Raw genomic sequence first — 9,711 nt, 5'->3', positions numbered from 1 at the left:
GACAGGACCCCAGCTGCTAGATATGAATGGTACTGTGGCGATAGAACCTTGGTGGAGCTGGTTGTTGCGGCGGTGACAAAACCCCAACTGCTAGATCTAATCTCACAAAGAAGATAATGGGCGATCTTTAGAGAGACAAGGGAACTATGGTCTCAAGGAGTGTCAAGTGTTACAAATCACAATATACATAAGGGTCCAATAGTAGTACTCGGCCAAATCTTTTAGTGCAATGACTAAGGAGGATCAACCATACCCTTAGCCATACTACACGACTACCCTATTGTATGCGCGAGTAATATCCCCAAGTGTTGTTCTCGGTGTACTGCAGCAGCAAGACGACCGATGGTTTATCTAAGGCGAGGTTTTAGGTGAGTCTAGGGGGCTTCTGATATACCCCAAGGGTATGTGGAAGACAGTGAGTGCGTGGTTCTATCTAATGTGCTACTACTCGAAGATGTACCCACAGGGGTTACAAGGGAGTCCAACAAGCGTGAACACCTCTTGTATTTCCTGTGTGCATGCCTCTCCAAATCCGTAGGTTTATGCGCTCAATGACAGATCCCGTGGTTTAAAGACGCCGAAACATGTCTCTAGCCTAAAAAAAAAAATCCACCCAAAAATGGAGATACCACCGACCCTTGAAAGTGCTTTGATACCACTTGTTATGCTCTTGACCTGGGAGAAGATGCCGGAATACCAAATATATGAAGAAATACAACCCAGAACACAGAACAATATGAGAAAAATAGCAAGTATTTTATTATTTAAAGATGAAAGCAATGTTCACTTGCCCCTTCAAGGGGGCAACCTCCAGCAGAGCAGAGCTCAATTACAAAATAAGACACTATGCTCCTCAATGGGGATTCTCTATCCTTTATATAGGATTCATACATGCAATACCATGGGTCAATACCATGGTTCTCTCAATACCATCTATCTAATACCATGGCCTGTTTGCAACTAACTATGGTCATTTTCTTAAATGCAGGTCAACCACTTACAATTATTAATACGGGCTTTATTGACTCTTTAACTAACTATAACCATGGCTCAACCCTATTACATAAATAAATGGGTTAGGGTTGGACCCTAACAAAACCTCAAGGAAAGAAGACGAGTGCGTGGTATATCATCATCGCGACCGAGTATTTGACAAATGAGCGGAAGCGCAGCCCGTAAAGGATTGTTCAAGGGCAAAAATAATGAATTTCCTATTCAAATATGTGCTAACCAGGTTCGGTTGCCCGAAGGTGTTGATGAGTGATCACGGTACGCACTTCCTTAATGAAACGATCAGCGCACTGACAAAAGAATTCCAAGTGTATCATCAAAAGAGCACACCATATCACCCTCAAGCTAATGGGATGGTGGAAGCATTTAATAAGATATTGGAGAATGCACTAACAAAGGTCTGTAATGCACAGAGGAATTATTGGGATGTGTGCATACTAGCGGTGTTATGGGCTTATAGAACTACTTGTAAGACGCAAACTAGATAGACACCTTTTCGACTGGTCTATGGCATAGAAGTTGTGATGTCAATGGAGTACATTGTCCCTAGTCTACGGATAGTAGCGTTCATAGGAATGGAAAACCGCGGAGCCTTAGAAGAAAGACTCACGCAACTAACTGAGCTAGAGAAAGATAGATTCTTGGCTGGATTTCATCAACAAGTTCAGAAGCAGCGCAAAAAGGCATGGCATGATTAACACATAACACTATGCACCTTCAAGGTAAATGATTTAGTTTTATTATATGATATCAATTTTGATAAATTGACAGGAAAATTTCAGATGCATTGGTTGGGGCCATATGTGATCAAGGAGATTACTGATGGTGGAGCAATTCAACTTGTGAAATTGAATGGAGATTCATTTCCCGAAAAGGTAAATGGAAGCCGATTAAAGCCATACATTGGAGATCCAACGAGATGAATATATGAAGGTAGCACAGTCTTAGCGGTACAGGTAGCTGCAAGGAGGCGCAAGACTATAAACTACATTATCCAAGTTGTAGAATTGTGCGATGATGGGCATGCATGGGATAGACAGGTGTCACAATGTCAGCAGACGCGTGAAGGGAGTTGCGCTATAGGACAAGAGATTGTGTAGCGTAGCCAGAAAGTGATCGTTATCATCACTGTTCATTATTTGACATTGAGAAAATGACTAAGAGGGGCGAGGGGGGGGCGACATTTAAGGCTGAATTTAAGAGCGAGATCTTTGAAAATCTGTCGCCAATCTAGCATTTATGAGCAGATTTTGGGGGGAACGGTCGAATTTGAATTCAAATTTTCCTATAAATTACAGATGGTCGACCAACAAGAAATGCTTTTCATTCTGAGAGTTTATGTGTCGTGTTCTCTGGTGTGCATGAACTGTGAGTTATTTGAGGACTTGGTGGCTAGTTCTATGTTTGACAGGTTACTTGAGGAAACCCAGTAGCTCATTAACAACTTCATGTCTACACCCATGGAAACTGCAAGTGTTGGAGGGTCTATTGCCTCTAAGGGAGTTTCCCCTGAGGTCGTAAGTATGGAGGTTCCCGCAGTAGTGCCAAAGTCACCGAGGTCGCCTAGGCCGAAGCCTACACTAGCAAGAGAGGTCCCTAAGCCGAAGAAGGATAAACAGAAGAAGACATTTCCAATGCGCGAGTCACCAAGGAAACATAAAAGAAAAGAAAATCCCACCCCATAGGAGAAAGGCAAAGTAGTAGACCTGGAGGCCAAGGAGTGCACAGAGGACATTGATATTGAGGTGGTAGACCCAATTTTGAAGCTGCCATAGTACATCCCTCTGCGTCGAGGCAAGGTGAAGGTCCCAAAGGACCTAGATGAGGGAAAGTTTCTCCTTAACACACCCCTACTGCCATAAAATATAACATTTGAAGGTCCGCGCTTGGGGCGCATCCCACATCTGAAACTTGAAGGTTGGGAATTGGGGGACACTGAGCGGTTCCCCCACCTGGCTACCGATAATTTCAGGAAGCGGGTATTCTACAAGGAGTCTGGTGTCACCACGCTAGAGACGGTGGAATGGATTCATGAGGTAACACATTCAGGACTGAATCCAACCATGGAATTTGGCATAAACAAGAGCTAGCATGACCTCACGGAGAGGATGAAGGACAACTTCAAACTTGTCAAGAAAGCATGCGTGTATTCCATCTCTAGCATTACTGACCCCGCAGTGAAGTTGGCCACCCAAATTTTGGCTGGAAAGATAATGTGAAAGTGCCACGTGGATGAGGTGTCGGTACCCATGGTTTGGTTAGCGGCTTAGTGCAGGGAGGGTGTACAGTGCTACCTATGCAACGAGTTCCTCGCGAACTGCAAGGAGGAATAGAACCAGGGCAAGACATTTCATTATTCATGGCTTTTACTGTCAATTGTTCCAGTCACATGGAAGTTGCTGGAGGATAGCCAATCTCCTCCTATTGAAATAGATTTTCCAGAAGCGGCAAAATTCGCATCGTTTTGGGATACCAAGGACGTTGAGCGGGTCTGGGAGAGAAAAGTGTTTTGGGAATTGATGGAAATGAGCATTAATATGTCCATCAACCAGATGCCACGATTTTCACCAACCGTATTTGAGCAGTTGTCTGGGTACGCGGAGTTCAAAGTGGACTTCCATTGTATTTCCATTCGGGCGTGAAAGGATCTAGAACAAAAGTGGTATGACTTACCATATCTAGTGATAGATGATGCCATTTTAGCAGTCCTCGAGTGGTGGCCAGTAGGCTGGCACACAACATTAGATTTGTCTGTTGGGACTAGTAAGTCCTCGGAAAAGCAGAAGAAAGAAGCGTCTTGATTGAAATTTCAGCAGTTGGTGAAAAGAGAAAGAAGGAGACTCGGGAGAAGGCCCATGCAAAAGCAGATCGCGTCGCAAAGGAGTAAGTGGAGCAGGAAGAGTGCGCCTCTGACAGGAGTCAGAAGTACCTTACGCCCAAACGAAAGAGGACGAATAGTCAAAACAGGGAGGTGACGATCTGGAGAGCACCAAGTTTCGCATAAAGTGACATAGAGAACAACAAAATGAGGGGTAGTGAAGGAAGACCAAGGCCTCCAAATCGTCGCTCAATCCAATCACCTTAATGGAGGGTGATTTGATTGATATTGGAGACAAGGTAATACATATGACCATGGAACTGCTACAACCATTCAAGTAACAGTAGAAGCAGACACTCAATGACGTACAAACTGGTATGCACGAGTTGTAGATCCAAACAACCAAATTGCAAGCAGGTGTAGGAAAACGCAGTGCGACATCAACTAGTTTGGTGTTGGGGACTACTCAAGCTGTAGAGTTGGTCTGATCCTTGGTTATCCCAGCAGTCACGATGACAGATGGAACTCTAAGCGCGGAGGCGAAAGCTAACAATGCTACTATCAGTGTGTTAAGGAATGTTGGCCTCAACTTGGCCATGCTCCCCAGTGAATTCCTTCACACCCTATAAGGAGGTGTGATTGAAGAGCTTAAGGCCTGAGAGCATCCCGTGCTGAGAATGATCAGTGAGCGGAAAGTAAAAAACGAACATATTTTCGCTGAGAAAACAATCATGCTATAATCCTAGAAGAAGGTTTAGGAGAAGAATGAGCACACCGCAATAGTAGAAGTCGAAGCATGTAGAACTGTTCCAGAACTGCATATCCCAAAAGAAGTGTTGATGGAGGCCAAAATTAGGAAATTGGCTGTAGGTGTGCACGATGCACGGAAAAATATGGCCAAGGTTTAGTTTGAGCTGAACTTGAAAATTACACAACTTGAGTTGAAGACACAGCCTCCAACTCCACCAGAGGTCAAAGAACAACGTGAAGTTGTTGTGAAGGATGGGGTTGTTGCAGTAGATGTCATGGTGGTGGAATGCATTGCACTCTTCGAGCAGTATATGGAGTTCATCAAGAGTCTGCAGGAAGATCCTAACCTACAGAGGTTGAAGACAAAGGCCCGGGAACTACAGTAGCAGTATGATGAAGCAAAGGTGACAGCATGTACCATCGCTGTCACAGAGAGATTGGCAAAGCTGCAGGAGGTAAAGAAACTGCAAGAACAAGTGGAAGCAGCGCAACAGAAAGAGGGAGTCCTCAAGGCCATATTGGGGCCTTGGTTGGACGAGGTCTATGTGATCTCCACGACCATTGGGGAGAAGTTTGCCAACCTGTAGAGAACAAAGCAGAATATCCAGGAAGATAGCGCAGGACCAACAACCGACCAGCTGGTGGAGTAGGTCAAGTAGGAAGCTACGCAGTGCACAGCTGAAGTTGTAATGGCGCAATTAGACCTGAGAGGTATTCATAGTAATATCTTTGTGCCAGCAGAGTGACTCGAGGGTGAGTCATGATATTTGTGTTGGGGGCCTGAGGGTCCCCTAAGGCCAACTTTGGGGCAAAAGCCCAAGTTTTTGTATATAAAGAGTAAAGTCTCTGGAATAAGTGGTTGCAGAGCACATAGATGTAAAGTGCCATAAAGGGTTTTTACCCTTATTTTATGTAAGATGTGTCAACTTTAGAAGATCTACCCATGGTCCACGAACCATGGGATTGTATAAAAAGGAAATTCTTAGAAGAGTCTAAGGAAGTTTTTGGTAGTGAATGATATGAATGTAATGGGTCGATAAAAGTGATGAGCGAAGAGTCTTAGAGTAGAAGAGAGGCTTTGCAACTGTTTGTGCAGAGACCTATTGTAGATTCTGCAGCTAAGTGCACAGACCCCTCCACCTGAGTGTGCAGGGTAGTTTGAGTCTGTAAGAAGATCTGAAGGATTAATAAAGAGATTGTTCCGGAAATACCTGCATTTTTCCATTTTACTTATGTCATGAATGAATGCGATTTTGTTATGATGAATAATGGGTTTACAATTTAATGCTTTATTGATGCGTGAATTTGTATTTTTTACATTGTTATACGAATGCAAGTCATAATGTCTATTTACGCGAAGATATCTTAATGCATGTTAAAATTATCAGATACTTAAGTTGATCTAAGTAAATACCGATGTACAAGCAATCTCAGAAGCACGTAAGTAGATTATTCACATGTTTAAGGTCCACGAAAGACAGTCATAGACATTCGCGAAGGTTTAAGGGTGATTAAGAGAAGTATATTGATAAGCCTTAAAAGGCCTATCGATCTACACGAAGGCAGAGTTAGGGCATAAAATGACATTACACTAATCTCTGTGTGTGTAAATTAGGTTCCAACATCCCCCCATACTGCTTCGGGTGAGACTTCAGTCTGCGCTCCGCGAATTGATGTCGAAAGGGCCAGTAGTGTAGGGATTTGTTTAGCTAACTTAACGCTGAACTTGGGTCAGGACAACCTAAGCCAACATAAATCATCAAAGTGGTTATCAAAAACACAAAATCAAAGATATCCACAACATACACTTATGAGGATATAACTTGGGACCCAAGTAACATAAATAGTAATATATAATAGTAAATATGAGAATTATATACCCAATAAATTTATTTATATTAATTTCTTCAAATGAGTCATAGTGTAAGTTCATATTTGTTTTGTTTGTTGTTTCTGTCGATTTCTATTTATATAGAAGAGCCCATCCCTTAAATCTTCATTATTACACAATTTATAGGTTATCTAGGGCTTACCTTAAATACATGGTCTTTTTTAATAAATAAACATGGCCCCACTCTTTAATAATACGTGACATATAATTATACATGAAACAAGATGTTAAATCATATCAAACTAGTTTTTATATTTTTGAATCATTATTTTTATCAGGAATTATTAAGCATAATATTTATAGAAATAATTATATTGGTTAGAATGTCATTGGGAATTTACAGATTTTTTTTTTAATGGCTAGTCACGAAATACCTAAATTGAAAATATTTTAAATAAAAATTATCGCCATAAAGGACTGCAGTTTAAGGATTACACAAATATCGATAATAAAAAAATTGGATAAGCTATATTTCTGGGGCAATTTCTACGTGATCTTAATAGTTTTCATTTTTGACTATTTTAAAGTTAGTTTCTAATTAGTTTTAAAAAGTCTTTTCTTGATTCTTTCTCAGTGTTTTCTTAGATAATTTAATTTTATTATACGTCATATTTCATTTACTTGAAATGAATGGCAACCTATATATACAACTTTGCAATGTATAGATAATGTTGTAGATACGAATGCTTGCGCCTGCATGGTCCTTAGAATGAAATCCATGACTTTCGCCATATTATTAAATGACGAGCGCATACTTTCATGGTTGTAGAGCAGAGTTGTATAGAAATAATCAGTCAGGGAAAATGCTCCATATATAACTAAAGATTTGATTTGATTGCACAATCAAAATACACATTGAATCATTGCAAAATAAGGGGTGAACCAATTAAATTTCAAATAAATATACTAAAATATTATAATAAAATTTAATTTCTATTATTAAACTATGGAGAAAAGTGTAAATTTTTTGGGTCAAAGTAAACTAATAGTTAGTTAAAGCAAAAACTAAATACATGACTGAGTATAATTGAATATGATACTCAAGACAACAATGGGTGAATAAGATTGATTATTGTTAAATATGGAAAACATAGAGTTGACCAAATTTGATTATGTTCAGTTGTTGACTAGGGTTGAAAATAATTTACTTTGGTCAATCGTGGCTGAGTATAATTAAATATGGTATTGAAGACGACAATAAGTGAATAAGATTGATTATTGTTATATATAGTAAACATAGGTTTAATCAAACTTGATCATAATCAGTGTGATTCTGTTTTCCGGATTCATCGCATCTGTTGATTTTGTACATCGACGTTTCAAACCAACCCCTGTGGCTCATCATCAGGATTAGAATTTGTGAAGAAGTGAGAGAAGGGTGAGGATGAATAAATACATGTTGAGATGGGAAGAGTGAAAGGCCGACTGGTTCAGGTTTAAGGATAGGTTTATTTATTTATTTATATTTTGGATTGAGTTAATTTTATTTTAATTTTTATTTAGTCTTTATTTGAATTTTAATTTTATTTAACCTAATCATGCTTTAGTTTTAAATTTGAATTATTAGTTTATTTATTTATATATGTATGTATATATTTATTTTGCTTGATTTAATGTCTATGATATAATTTTTAATACAGATTTAATTTAATTTGGTAATGTTATCTGACACAAGAAATTAAGCGGGGGGGAAGGGGAGGACAGGAGGACTGGGAAGCGGTTGAATTATTAGTTATCACAGGAATCCAGTTATCACTTATCTTCCACCCGTCGTCACGATTTAGGTTATCGGGGTGTTTTCTTATTTCAATTTCTTCTCTGAATTTCCTATGGTGGTAATGTTCAATTCTGGCCATAACATAGGAGTCTTCTATGCAAATGTGGTGATTGGTTTTACTAGAGTGCTCAGCCAGGGCTGAGGTTTTGGAGCAGTTATGGTTGATGTCAGTTGCATGCTCCTGAATCCTGGTCGATGATGAGCCACAGGGGTTGGTTCGAAACATCGATGTACAAAATCAACAGATGCGATGAATCCGGAAAACAGAATCACACAGAATACAAATCGCAGAAGTCTCAAATCCATAATTGATCATAATCAGTTATCATTGTTAGGATATCTTTCAGTATTAATCACATCAGAGGTTTTTTTCTCAACGCCTTTGGAACTATCTAGTGTGGTTCATCATCAAGACAAGATGCAGAGTCGATGCAGAGATAATTATTTAGACTGTTAGAAATCAATGGCTAGTTTTGACTAATTAATAAAAGATATTATAATTAATCAATGAATACCTTAACTAGAAAATAGTTATGAACTTTAATCAATTTTATTTTAAATTATTAATACCTCATAAATAACCAAAATTGACTATTAAATAAATAATTATATAACTTATTTTGACTAAATAAATAAACCATATTTAAATCTTAATTTGTAACTAAACAATAAATAAACTAGGACTAATTAAATAATCACATAAATATAAAGTTTTGACTAATCAAACTTCTAAAATTGACTAAATCAATAATTCATTTTTACAATGATGTTATAAAATTATGATTAAATATTTCAATTATTTAAATATGGACTATAAATAAGGATTTTATTTAACTATATTTGATTATTAATATTAATCCATAATATTGTTCAAACAAAACTGAATAATTATTTTATCTAACCATATTTGATTATTAATACTAATCCATAATATTGTTTAAACAAAATTGAAAATATTGATGTAAAACATACTCAACCAATCATTAAATGTGGTTGACTCATTTTGAAATATTGCATCAATTATCTACCATTGCCATGACACCCGAACGTGACAGCACTTATTCTTCTTTAACAATTTGAAAGAAGTTCATACATGTTTTTCATAATAATTGTCATCTCTCACAAGGAAGCTCGTACCTAGTTTTCATGATATTTCCATCTTTTTGCCACACGTATATCTAGTGAAATCTATATATTTGATGTGTCAATCAGGCAATGGGGTAAACAGAGACAGTGAGATATCTCCTATGGCTTCAACTCACTCGTACATGGAAGATCACATAGTTTTTCAAGAAAAGAACAAGCGGAGCAGGAAGAGCGTGGCTCTGATAGGAGTTAGAAGTCTCCTATGCCCCAAATGGAGGAGGACGAATAGTCAAAACAGGAAGGCGATGATCTGGAGAGCACTAGGTTTCGCGTAAAGTGACATAGAGAACAAGAAAAGGAGGGGTAGCGTAAGAAGAC

This window comes from Pinus tabuliformis, chromosome 2_1 (genome assembly GCF_031772625.1).
Source record: "Pinus tabuliformis cultivar Carrire ecotype Pingquan chromosome 2_1, CPIR1, whole genome shotgun sequence".
Taxonomy (NCBI): Eukaryota; Viridiplantae; Streptophyta; class Pinopsida; order Pinales; family Pinaceae; genus Pinus; species Pinus tabuliformis.
Note: the sequence above shows the minus strand (reverse complement) of the source record.